Here is a 12933-nt window from a genome sequence, read left to right as displayed (position 1 = left end):
AATTCCAACATTTTGGATGATTGTCACTGGAGGACTTAGGAAGATATTAAACAGGGGAGTTAGGGGGTAGACCTTTGAGAGACAACACTAGTGAGGAGCAGTTCAGTAGAAGTAGAGGCCGATGTGGAAACTGTGAACATTAGATCTTCAAGAAAAGATGTGAACCATGAGAGAACTGTACCCCTGATTCCAGTCTCAGATAGACAAGAGAAGGGTGTGGTCTATGAAATTGAAAGCTGTGGACAGATCCTAAAGAAATTAGCAGAATAATGTGATTGGAATCAAGGCAGGAATGTAGATATCTCAGTAAAGCTGTAAAAACTACCTCAGTACTATGTGTAGGCCTATAGCCTACCTGTAGGGAATATAATATCAGTGTGTTGTCAATGTGAGAAGCCAGTTGAGTAAAGACAATCTTCTCTGTTAGTTTGTACACAGGACGATAGTTGGAAACATTGAGAGGGTCCAGCGAGGGTCCTTCAAAATAGGCTAGACCAAAGCTTGCTTCCATGAAAGAGGGACTCTACCCAGGGTAAAACTGGGATATGATTGAGTGCATATATTGCATAAGACCGTTGTAAGAGATTTTAATTCAGTGAGAAGGAATTGGAGCTAATGAACAGGTTTTTGGATGAATAGCAGATAGTAGAAGTATGAAAAATGTTTTTTTTGTTACATTTGTACCCTGCGCTTTCCCACTCATGGCAGGCTCAATGCGGCTTACATGGGGCAATGGAGGGTTAAGTGACTTGCCCAGAGTCACAAGGAGCTGTCTGTGCCTGAAGTGGGAATCAAACTCAGTTCCTCAGTTCCCCAGGACCAAAGTCCACCACCCTAACCACTAGGCCACTCCTCCACTCCACGTGAGAGATGAGATATTCCATCCCATATGGAGGTTGGAAATGGATCTGGGCTAAGGGACACGTGGGCCGTACGGAGGAGATTTTGGTCTGAAAGAATGAAGCAAGAGTATAAGCATGTGGCACTGATGAATGGAAGAAAGAGGGGGGAAGTGAGGGAGTTCACAGTTCAGAAGAGTTGCTTATTAGAGGAAGGAGAGGTATTGATCATGAGTGAAAAATACTCCCTTTTCGCCTTTTTTTTTTTTTTTAAGATGAAAGTTATAGATACAATTAGCTAATTTGACTTGTATAACGGAAGAGGGTAATCTTCGTTTCTGCCACAGAAGAGGAAGCTGGGGGGGGGGGGAGGAAAAAGCAAATTTGCTACAGAGATGGGTTTGCAAGACGACATTCTTTCACCAGGTGTCAGCCTTTAATGATGTATTTGGCTGAGCCTTTCCTGAATCATTTCCCTGTTGTGGAGGTCTGTACTCAAAGGACCTTTTTCCAACCCTGTATTTAGTTACATGTATATGAGCTTTATCATAAGGTACAGCTCTGTCTTTTACAACTGAGTTTTGTTTCCATATTTCATTGTATCTGTTTATGAGATAACACTTTCCAGGGCAGGCTCTAAAGCTTCCAGGTTCAAAATTTTAGGATCAAGACTTCAAATTATTGTGCACGTGGAGGGTCATAAAAGTTTTCATGAGGGCGTCCTCGCAGGACAACCCCGTAAAGGGGCAGGCAACCTGTATTATCGAAACAAGATGGGCTATCTTTTGTTTTAATAATACGTTGGGGACGCCCAAAACATTAAATTTAGGTCGACCTTAGAGATGGTCATCCTTAGGTCATTTTTGAGATGGTCGGCCCCGGTTTTCGGCAATAATGGAAACTGAGGACGCCCATGTCAAAAATGATCAAATCCAAGCCATTTGGTTATGGGAGGAGCCAGCATTCGTAGTGCACTGGTCCCCCTGACATGCCAGGACACCAACCTGGCACCCTAGGGGGCACTGCAGTGGACTTCAGAAAAAGGTGGTACATAGCTCCCTTACCTCGGGTGCTGAGCCCCCAACCCCCCCCCCCCCAAAAAAAAAACCCACTCCCCACAACTGTACACCACTACCATAGCCTTTAGGGATGAAGGGGGGCACCTACATGTGGGTACAGTGGGTTTCTGGTGTGTTTTGGAGGGCTCACATTTACCACCACAAGTGTAACAGGTAGGGGAGGGATGGGCCTGGGTCCGCCTGCCTGAAGTACACTGCACCCACTACAACTGCTCGAGGTATCTGCATACTGCTGCGATGGACCTGAGTATGGCATTTGAGGCTGGCAAAAAAGTATTTTTAAAGATTTTTTTTTGAGGGTGAGAGGGGGTTAGTGACCACTGGGGGAGTAAGGAGAGGTGATCCCCAATTCCCTCCGGTGGTCATCTGGTCAGTTCGGGCACCTTTTTGATGCTTGGTCGTAAAAAAAATGAACCAAGTAAAGTCGCCCAAGTGTTCGTCAGGGACGCCCTGCTTTGTTCCATTATTGGCCGAGGACGCCCTTCTCCTCAGCATGCCCCAGTCCTGCCTTTGCTACACTGCCGACACGCCCCCGTGAACTTTGGTCGTCCCCCGCGACGGAAAGCAGTTGAGGGCACTCAAAATCAGCTTTTGATTATGCCGATTTGGTCTACCTGGCGAGAAGGACGCCCATCTCCCGATTTGTGTCGGAAGATGTGCGCCCTTCTCTTTCGAAAATTCACCTGATAGCCTTCCAAATTTTGTTCCTCATAATGTGCATGTTTACTGTCTTGGTCATTTTATTGTGTAATAGAAGCTTTTCACCTATTGGAAGCTTTTCTACTGTCTGCATTGCTCATTGTGCAGGTGGGGAAGAGTAAGAGAAGGGGAAAAATTTGGTTGTTTTTTTGTGCTTCCTTTTGCTGACTAGTTCTTGCCCTATAGTAAAATATTGTGTTACATACTTAGTAAATTGTGTTTTTATTGTTCTTTCTTTCCAGAATTTCCTGATGTAAAAGTCTCGTCCAAGATTGAGGGCTGTGCAGTGTGAGTATGACATGTTTTCTATTCTCACATATGCATCAAAAGTTCTTTTTTTTTTTTTTTTTTTAAGATGAGTTATTCCTGTTTTCAAGCAGAGTTTAGAATGGTTAACTAAAGACAAGATTGTACTAACTTTAAAATGTAGTTTTGCTTCATGCAGGGTTATTGTACTTTCACTCCTCAGCAGCCTTGGCCCATGGACTGTACTTCTGAGTAAGAAGGGGAGAGATGGGTATAACAGTGACCAGCTTCTTTAGACCAAACACCCTTGTCCCACCTTCTCCTCCTCCACCAACCTTTCAACCTAGTTTTCGTCATAGAAGAACCATAGCAGCGGCAGCTTCTGAGGAGTTCAGAAGTAAGCAATAAATGTTTCCACAGCGGTCTTGATGGCCCAGCAGCGGCAGCAACCTTTGTCTTGAGCTTCAGTCAGGCTGCTGGTATTCTTGGATATTAAGGAAAGGAATCTCTTTGAACACTTCTTGCATTCATCCTCGACAAGCAAACTATGTTTCAGCAACATGTAGACACTATCTCGGAGTCAAATTGTGTAAATTACAGTGCTTTAAATAACATCCTGAAGGTCAGCATATTTTTTATGAGATTTCTTTCTTTCTTCATTTATATTCTGTCTTTATCCAAGGGGGATTACAAAGACCACACATAATATCAAAAATACAAAATACAAGTTACAATCTTTATAATTAAGAAAAAAAAATCCATTCAGCATCCAGTCTTCTCAAATGCTCCATAGTCACAGTATGCTGTCAGTCAAGTTTTGTGACTAGTTATAAATGACTTCCTTTTTGGACTGCAAGAAAAGGCTTCTTGGAAGCCAAGTCTTTTAAGAATGGCAAACAATTTTATAAGAAGTTGCCAAAAAAAAAAAAAAAAGATTTCATTTTTGCAAAGTGTGTTGTGCATCATGGGCAGCAGTGTCTTCCACGTAGACCTTACCCCCCCCCCCCCCCCTTTTTACAAAGCCGCGAGGCAATGCTAATACAGCCCATTCACTTTAAATGGGCTGTGATGGATTACTGCACCGGCAGCTGCTAGTGCGGCTTTGTAAAAGGGGGGCTTAGTCTAGCATTTGCCCTTGATTAGAGACTCTGGCATGGCTTCTCACGGATACTGATGGACCCAGAGTAGAATATTCCCAAAGGAAAAGGGAGTCCTTGTGTGCTTTGGCCTGTGGTGGCTTTCTCAAGATATGGCTACATTTTGAGTCCATACCTAAGTCTGAGCTTATGGTGAGTTATATTTCAGGTATGATTGGGTGTTTCCCTACTCTAGAGGGCTTTCTCTAAACTTATAGCTGAGGTAATGGTATGTGATGTTATTTGTTATAAGGACACAAGCACTGTCAGTGGGAGAAGCAAGATCTGAACTCTAGTTTCCTTGAGTCTGAGCCCACTGCTTTAACCACTAGGCTACTCCTCCTCTCCAAAGAGGATGCCTCAGCTCTAAATGATTCCACTGAGAATAGAATGAAGATGGAACTGGAAGGGAGCTATAATGCTACTATCATCTTAGTGCATTTGATGTAACACTAAAAGAAATGCATCAATACACTCTCTTCTGAGTTCTCTTCCCCCGTATTTTCACCACACTTAAAACTCTACCCACAGATAAAATTGTTATACTCTAATGTTCTCTTGCTGTTGTTCTATCGCCCTATCATTTCCCCATTGTTACATTCCACTGTTCTATTCCCCAAATGATATTTTGACTTTGACTTTGTCTTCCCACAACTGTTCACAATGTAACCCATAATCGTACTGTAACAAATTGTATTTCCATCATTCACAATGTATTGTAAGCCACACTGAGCCCGCAAATAGGTGGGAAAATGTGGGATACAAATGCCAGGAGTGGAAAATCTCCAACTCTATTCCATTCTGTACAAATTGCAATCTGGATTTAGACTTCTCTACAGCACCGAAACTGTTCTTACCGCTCTCTTAGTCAGCTTCAGTTGGGAACTCAGTATTAGTAATAAAATTTTAGTACTCCAATTCGATATGTCTAGCGCATTTGATACTGTCAACCACAATATTCTGTTAAATATTCTTGACCATTATGGTATTTGTGGTGCTTTCCATGATGGTTCCTCTTGGTAATATACTTTTATTTATGCTGATGACATCACTATTTATATCCCATTTTCCAAAACTCTTTATGATATCATTAACATATTAACAGATTAGGTATCACAACTGAATCCTGGGCTTCTAATTTTAAATTGAAACTTAATACTGAGAAGACGACATTTTTATTAATAACAAATCCTTATCATCCGACTATACTCAAAGATTTTACAATTGATAACATAACTATCCTCTTGTATCCTCAATGAAAATCTTAGTGGTTACAATTGATCAGTTTTTATCCTTAGAAAGTCAAGTCTCGAATGTTGTCTCTAGTTCCTTCCAAAGTTCCATATGCTTTGGAAACTAAAGAGATTGCGATCATTTTTCACAAGACCAGTCTTCTATACCTTAACCCAATCTCTTGTTCTAACAAAAATTGACTATTCCTTAGCGTTCCTCCGGACCGGCCCAGAATTTGACTGATGGGTTGTGCACACCTTCCAACAGGTGGAGACAGAATTCTGACTCGTCCCAGTGAGCCAATGAAAGCCCTTGCTAGTGAGAGAAGAATCTAGTATTCTCAGTCTCAGTATTGTCTGTGCTCTTACTCCTGGGAACCTAGTTGAGAGGCAGAGGTCGACTATTATAATTTCATTTATGCTGGAATTAAATGCGGCCTTCTTAAAAAAACTACAAAACACGGCTGCTTGTCTAATTTGTAAATCACTGCAGTTTGCTAAAGCTACCACACTCCTTCATAATCTACACTGGTTACCTTAAAGAGCAGAATTTCGTGCAAGCTATGTGCAGTGGTCCATCAAAATTTATTTGGTATGTCACTGTCCTATATGAATGAACTCACTGATCTACCTCCATACAATGCTTCTGTGTCATACAGAGTATATCTCATTTTCTCCGAGGACAAGCAGGCTGCTTGTTCTCACGACTGGGTTGACGTCCATGGCAGCCCCTCAAACCGGAGTAAAAATCTCGCGGGAGGTCCCGCACGCAGGGCACGCCCACCGCGCATACGCGGCTGTCTTCCTGCCCGTGCGCTCAGTTTTTTGCTTTCGCGCTGGAGAGAGACGTGTCATCGTCCCTCTCTGTGTCAGCCCTGGAAAACCGGTTTGCGGCCTAGTCCGCGCTTTTACTTTTCTTTTTTTCTTGTTGTGCGTTCGCGCCCTTTAAAAAAAAAAAGTTTGTTTTTCCTCCCCTCGTCGAGTTTAGTCACGGGGTCGCCTTGTTGTGGCCTTGTGGCTGCTTCTTTCTTTTTTTTTCTGGTGTGCTTTTCACCGCCACCATCGACGATTTTGATCTCGCGGACGCGATTTTTCCTTCGATGTCCTCGAAGGTCCCGAGCGGATTCAAAAAGTGTGGTCAGTGCGGCCGGCAGATCTTGCAGACCGATCCTCACGCTTGGTGCCTCCAGTGCCTCGGCCCGGAGCATAATTCCAAGGCGTGCACCTTGTGTCTCGGCTTGCGGAAGCGGACACAGGTGGCGAGGCAAGTTCTGCGGGACCGTCTTTTGGAACTTGCGCCGGCCCTTCGACTTTGACGGCATCGGTGTCAACGGCTGGGTCTTCGGTACCGATGTCGATGTCTTCGGCGCCGATTATGGCATCGACCCCAGGAGCACATGTTCCCTTGGCCCGACGACCTGCTAGCGACGGCGGCGGTGAGCGGCCGTGTGGGCAGTCCGCCCCGGCAACTCCCGCTGCTCAGGGCCATCTGGACCGAACCCTGTCGGATCCGATCCCTAGAGGCCGTGGAGACTCCACTTCCTCCTTGTCTATGCCGCGGAGCGCCGAAGACGGACATCGGAAGAAAGCTGCCAAGAAGCACCGTCATCGGTCGCCCACGGCGCATGGGACTGGCAGCTCCGGGACATCGAGAGAAGACTCGACCCCCAAGAAGCGGCCGCGCCGGGAGGAGCACTCCCCCTCTGTCGAAGAGGTGTCGATGCGCAGGCCGTCGGGTACCTCGGTACCGTCTCCTGGACCCAGGCAGCTTCCAGCACCGACCCCCCTGCCTCTCCCGACAGCGGGCCTAGACCAGTGCCTCCTGGAAGGGCTGATGCGCCAGGCCTTGTCGGCACCGGGGGTGCTTGCGCCCTCAGTGCCATTGATGGAGGCGCCGGTGGACTCTGGTCCGGTGATGTGGTCTTCGACGCCGGCGCTGCTTGCGGCACCTGTGTCGATCGCCACTCAGGTGGAATCCCCATCGACGTTGATGGAGGGAGCTTCGTCCCTGCCGGCGCGGAACTCCACCTCTCGACACTCTCATCGAGGACGTGGTTCCTCACAGTCGAGACGGGCCCGGTTGAGGTCTGAGCTGAGGGAGCTCATGTCCGACACCGAGGAGGAGGCCTCGTGGGGAGAGGAGGAGGACCCCAGATATTTCTCCTCCGAGGAGTCTGTGGGCCTTCCCTCCAACTCCACACCACCAGAGAGGAAGCTCTCGCCTCCTCAGAGCCTCTCTTTTGCCTCTTTTGTTCGGGACATGTCTATCAGCATTCTCTTCCCAGTGGTTACTGTGGATGAGCCGAGGGTGGAGAGTCTTCCACGTACCGTTGCACAATGTCCTCAAAGAGACACTGCTTCGTAACTGGTTGAAGCCATTATCTAATCCCACCATTCCCAAGAAAGCGGAGTCCCAATACAGAATCCACTCAGACCCGGAGTTGATGCGGCCTCAACTGCCTCATGACTCAGCGGTCGTGGACTCTCTTCTCAAGAGAGCACGAAGTTCGAGGGATACCGCCTCGGCTCCCCCTGGGCGGGAGTCTCGCACTCTGGACTAGTTTGGGAGGAAGGCCTACCAGTCTTCCATGCTCGTGACCAGAATACAATCATACCAGCTCTACAAGAGCATCCACATGCGGAACAATGTGCGGCAACTGGCGGACCTGGTTGACAAGCTCCCCCCGGAGCAGTCCAGGCCCTTCCTGGAGGTGGTCAGGCAGCTGAAGGCGTGCAGAAAATTCCTGTCCCAAGGGTATCTATGACACCTGTGATGTGGCATCCAGAGCTGCGGCCCAAAGTATAGTGATACGCAGACTCTTCTGGCTGCGTGCCTCTGACCTGGACAACCGCACCCAGCAGTGGCTGGCGGATGTCCCTTGCCGGGGGGATAACATTCTTGGCAAGAAGGTCGAGCAGTTGGTGGACCAACTACACCAGTGGGAAACCGCTCTCGACAAGCTCTCCCACCGGGTGCCTTCAGCATCCACCTCTGCAGGTGGACGTTTTTCCCGGGCCCGGCAGGCTGCACCCTACGCCTACAGCAAGCGTAGGTACACCCAGCCGGCCCGAAGGCCTCCTCAGGCACAGGGACAGTGCACTCGTTCCCGTCAACAGCGTGCACCTAAGCAGCCCCCTGCGCCTCCACAGCAAAAGCAGGGGACGAGCTTTTGACTGGATCCATGGGAACATAGCCGCCATCAAAGTAGCCGTGCAGGATGGCCTGCCGGAAGGGGGGAGGTTGAAAGTTTTTCACCAAAGGTGGCCTCTCATAACCTCCGACCAGTGGGTTCTCCAAATAGTGCAGTGCGGATACACCTTGAATTTGGTCTCCACCCCACCAAATTGTCCACCGGGAGCTCAATCCTTCAGGTCCCATCACAAGCAGGTACTTGCAGAGGAACTCTCCACCCTTCTCAGCGCCAGTGCGGTCGAGCCCGTGCCACCGGGGCAGGAAGGGCAGGGATTCTATTCCAGGTACTTCCTTGTGGAGAAGAAAACAGGGGGGATGTGCCCCATCCTAGACCTGAGAGGCCTGAACAAGTATCTGGTGCGAGAAAAGTTCAGGATGCTTTCCTTGGGCACCCTTCTACCCATGATTCAGAAAGATGATTGGCTATGTTCCCTGGATTTAAAGGATGCTTATACTCACAACCCGATACTGCCAGCTCACAGACAGTATCTCCGATTCTGTCTGGGGACACGTCACTTTCAGTATTGTGTGCTGCCCTTTGGGCTCGCCTCTGCACCACGGGTGTTCACGAAGTGTCTCGTGGTGGTTGCGGCGTATATACGCAAGCTGGGGGTGCACGTGTTCCCGTATCTCGACGATTGGCTGGTCAAGAGCACCTCAGAGGCAGGAGCTCTTCGATCCATGCAGTGCACTATTCAACTTCTAGAGCTGCTGGGTTTTGTGATAAATTACCCGAAGTCCCATCTCCAGCCAGTCCAATCTCTGGAATTCATAGGAGCTCTGCTGAATTCATAGACGGCTCAGGCCTATCTTTCCGAGGCGAAAGCTCAGAATCTTCTGTCCCTCGCTTCCCAGACCAGAGCGTCTCAGCAGATCACAGCTTGGCAGATGTTGAGACTCCTGGGCCATATGGCCTCTACAGTCCATGTGACTCCCATGGCTCGTCTTCACATGAGATCAGCTCAATGGACCCTAGCTTCCTAGTGGTGCCAAGCCACCGGGAATCTAGAAGATTTCATCCGCCTGTCCATCATTTGTCGCAATTCGCTGCACTGGTGGACAATTCGGACCAATTTGACCCTGGGACGCCCATTCCAAATTCCTCAGCCCACAAAAGTGCTGACGACGGATGCATCTCACCTGGAGTGGGGAGCTCATGTCGATGGGTTCCACATCCAGGGGTGTGGTCCCCCCCAGGAAAAAGATCTTCAGATCAACCTCCTGGAGCTCCGAGCGGTCTGGAACGCACTGAAGGCCTTCAGGGATCGATTGTCCTACCAAATTATCCAAATTCGGACAGACAATCAGGTTGCAATGTATTACATCAACAAGCAGGGGGGGCACCTGATCTCGCCCTCTGTGTCAGGAAGCCGTCAGGATGTGGCGTTGGGCACGTCAGTATGGCATGCTTTTCCAAGCCACATACCTGGCAGGCATAAACAACAGTCTGGCCGACAGGCTGAGCAGAGTCATGCAACCGCACGAGTGGTCGCTCCATTCCAGAGCGGTACGCAAGATCTTCCGAGAGTGGGGCACTCCCTCGGTGGACCTTTTCGCCTCTCAGACCAATCACAAGCTGCCTCAGTTCTGTTCCAGGCATTGGGCACACGGCAGACTGACGTGGGATGCCTTTCTCCTCCATTGGGGGACGGGCCTCCTGTACGCTTATCCTCCCATACCTTTGGTGGGGAAGACCTTATTGAAGCTCAAGCAAGACCGCGGCACCATGATTCTGATCGCGCCCTTTTGGCCCCGTCAGATCTGGTTCCCTCTTCTTCTGGAGTTGTCCTCCGAAGAACCATGGAGATTGGAGTATTTTCCGACTCTCATTTCGCAGAACGACGGAGCGCTTCTGCACCCCAACCTTCAGTCTCTGGCTCTCACGGCCTGGATGTTGAGGGCGTAGATTTTGCTTCATTGGGTCTGTCTGAGGGAGTCTCCCGTGTCTTGCTTGCCTCAGGATTCCACTAAAAAGAGTTACTTTTTCAAGTGGAGGAGGTTTGTCGTTTGGTGTGAGAGCAAGGCCCTAGAACCTCATTCTTGTCCTGCACAGAACCTGCTTGAATACCTTCTACACTTACCAGAATCTGGTCTCAAGACCAACTCAGTAAGGAATCACCTTAGTGCAATTAGTGCTTACCATTATCGTGTAGAGGGTAAAGCCATCTCTGGAGAGCCTTTAGTCATTCGATTCGTGAGAGGCTTGCTTTTGTCAAAGCCCCCTGTCAAGTCTCCTGCAGTGTCATGGGATCTCGTCGTCCTCACCCAGCTGATGAAACTCCTTTTGAGCCACTGAATTCATACCATCTGAAGTACTTGACCTGGAAGGTCATTTTCTTGGTGGCAGTTACTTCAGCTCGTAGAGTCAGTGAGCTTCAAGCCCTGGTAGCTCATGCTCCGTATACTAAATTTCATCATACCAGAGTAGTCCTCCGCACTCACCCTAAGTTCCTGCCAAAGGTGGTGTCGGAGTTCCATCTTAACCAGTCAATTGTCTTGCCAACATTCTTTCCCAGACCGCATACCTGCCCTGTTGAACGTCAGTTGCACACATTGGACTGCAAGCGAGCATTGGCCTTCTATCTGGAGCGGACACAGCCCCACAGACAGTCCGCCCATTTGTTTGTTTCTTTCGACCCCAATAGGAAGGGGGTCGCTGTCGGGAAACGCACCATCTCCAATTGGCTAGCAGATTGCATTTCCTTCACTTACGCCCAGGCTGGGCTGGCTTTTGAGGGTCATGTCACGGCTCATAGTGTTAGAGCCATGGCAGCGTCGGTGGCCCACTTGAAGTCAGCCACTATTGAAGAGATTTGCAAGGCTGCGATGTAGTCATCGGTCCACACATTCACATCACATTACTGCCTCCAGCAGGATACCCGACGCGACAGTCGGTTCGGGCAGTCGGTGCTGCAGAATCTGTTTGGGGTTTGAATCCAACTCCACCCTCCAGGACCCGATTTTATTCTGTTCAGGCTGCACTCTCAGTTAATTGTTCTTCGTAGGTCAATTTCTGTTATGCCCTCGCCGTTGTGAGGTTCAATTGACCTGGTTTCTTGTTTTGAGTGAGCCTGAGAGCTAGGGATACCCCAGTCGTGAGAACAAGCAGCCTGCTTGTCCTCGGAGAAAGCGAATGATACATACCTGTAGCAGGTGTTCTCCGAGGACAGCAGGCTGATTGTTCTCACTTACCCTCCCTCCTCTCCTTTGGAGTTGCGTTTTTTCCTCAATTCTTTGCTTGTCATTCAACTGAGCGGGAACGGTCGCGCACGGGCGGGAAGACAGCCGCGCATGCGTGGTGGGCGTGCCCTGCGTGCGGGACCTCCCGCAAGATTTTTACTCCAGTTTGAGGGGCTGCCGTGGACGTCAACCCAGTCGTGAGAACAATCAGCCTGCTGTCCTCGGAGAACACCTGCTACAGGTATGTATCATTCGCTTTACATTTCCCCAGTTGCAGAAATGTATCTTACAAAACAATCCACAATGCTAACTTTCTTATCAATGCACCAGAATCTGGAATTCTCTTCCTAAACAAATTAGATATACTAGTGATTATGGGTTATTTCATACTTTATTGAAAACTTACCTTTTTAGCGCTATCTTCAACAGTGTTAGAACTCAGTGCTGAATATTTAGTTCCTCATATTTCACGTCTTCCCGACGCCCCACTGAATTTGCCTCATCACTTCCCATTTATGTTTCAACATTTTTATTGACGACAATCCAATATTAACACTTCACAAATAGAAGAACTACAGAAAACACACTCGCGTGTAAAAACAGAATACACATAATAGTAGACAAGAGTACCATTTGTCATCAAACTATTAAACCTTTTATACCCCCCCCCATCCTGTAAGTTGACAACAATTTATTAAACATCTGATTCCAGTTCAACACCCCGTTTTGCTACCCACCACCCTTAAATCACAATGTCCCTCCCTCACCCCTTCCCCCTATTATTATAACTGTTCAACAAGGCAACAAAGACCCCAACATACTCTCCTACTGCTGTTAAATACTAACCCTGTAAATTGCAAGAGCCCTAACATAATCCCAGACCCCACTCCCTATCTCAGCGTTAACAGTTCCCTGGTAAAAAAAAAAAAAGTAATTATAGGTCATGAATGATGAGGCTGCGCCCTCGAGGATTTAAGTTGTCCAGATAAGGATTCCATATAAGCAAGAATGTCTTCTTGCTTCTAAACGTACCCTTCGCCTCCCTTGCCTCCCAAGAGACCAAAAGACATGGGCGTAGACTGGGGGGGTGGGGCGAGGGGGGGCAGTCTTAGACTTACCGGAAGTTGCTTCGGCGAACTAGCGGGCGGGCGCCAGTAGTAAAAGCAACAAACAGGCACGCTCGTCTCCGTCCGCTTCCCTGCCCTCTCAGCGTCCCGCCCGAAAGGAAATGACATCAGAGGAAGGCGGGACACAGAGAGGGCAGGGAAGCGGACGGAGACGAGTGTGCCTGCTTGCTGCTTTTACAACCTCCGCTCGCTCGGCCGCCCA

At 48.5% G+C, this 12933-nt stretch overlaps 1 protein-coding gene across 6 annotated transcripts in view; it reads left to right on the top strand.

The window, feature by feature from the left end:
• ZNF462 (zinc finger protein 462) overlaps positions 1–12933 on the top strand; it is a 717470-nt gene that overhangs the window by 183912 nt on the left and 520625 nt on the right. For all 6 annotated transcript variants that reach the window (XM_030194320.1, XM_030194319.1, XM_030194316.1 and 3 more), the window contains exon 2: positions 2860–2905. The gene's annotated coding sequence lies outside the window, so the exon portion shown is untranslated. The remainder of the gene's footprint in view (positions 1–2859; positions 2906–12933) is intronic.

This window comes from Microcaecilia unicolor, chromosome 2 (assembly GCF_901765095.1).
Source record: "Microcaecilia unicolor chromosome 2, aMicUni1.1, whole genome shotgun sequence".
In the NCBI taxonomy this organism is placed as follows: Eukaryota; Metazoa; Chordata; class Amphibia; order Gymnophiona; family Siphonopidae; genus Microcaecilia; species Microcaecilia unicolor.
This window is presented reverse-complemented; position numbering and strand designations above follow the sequence as displayed.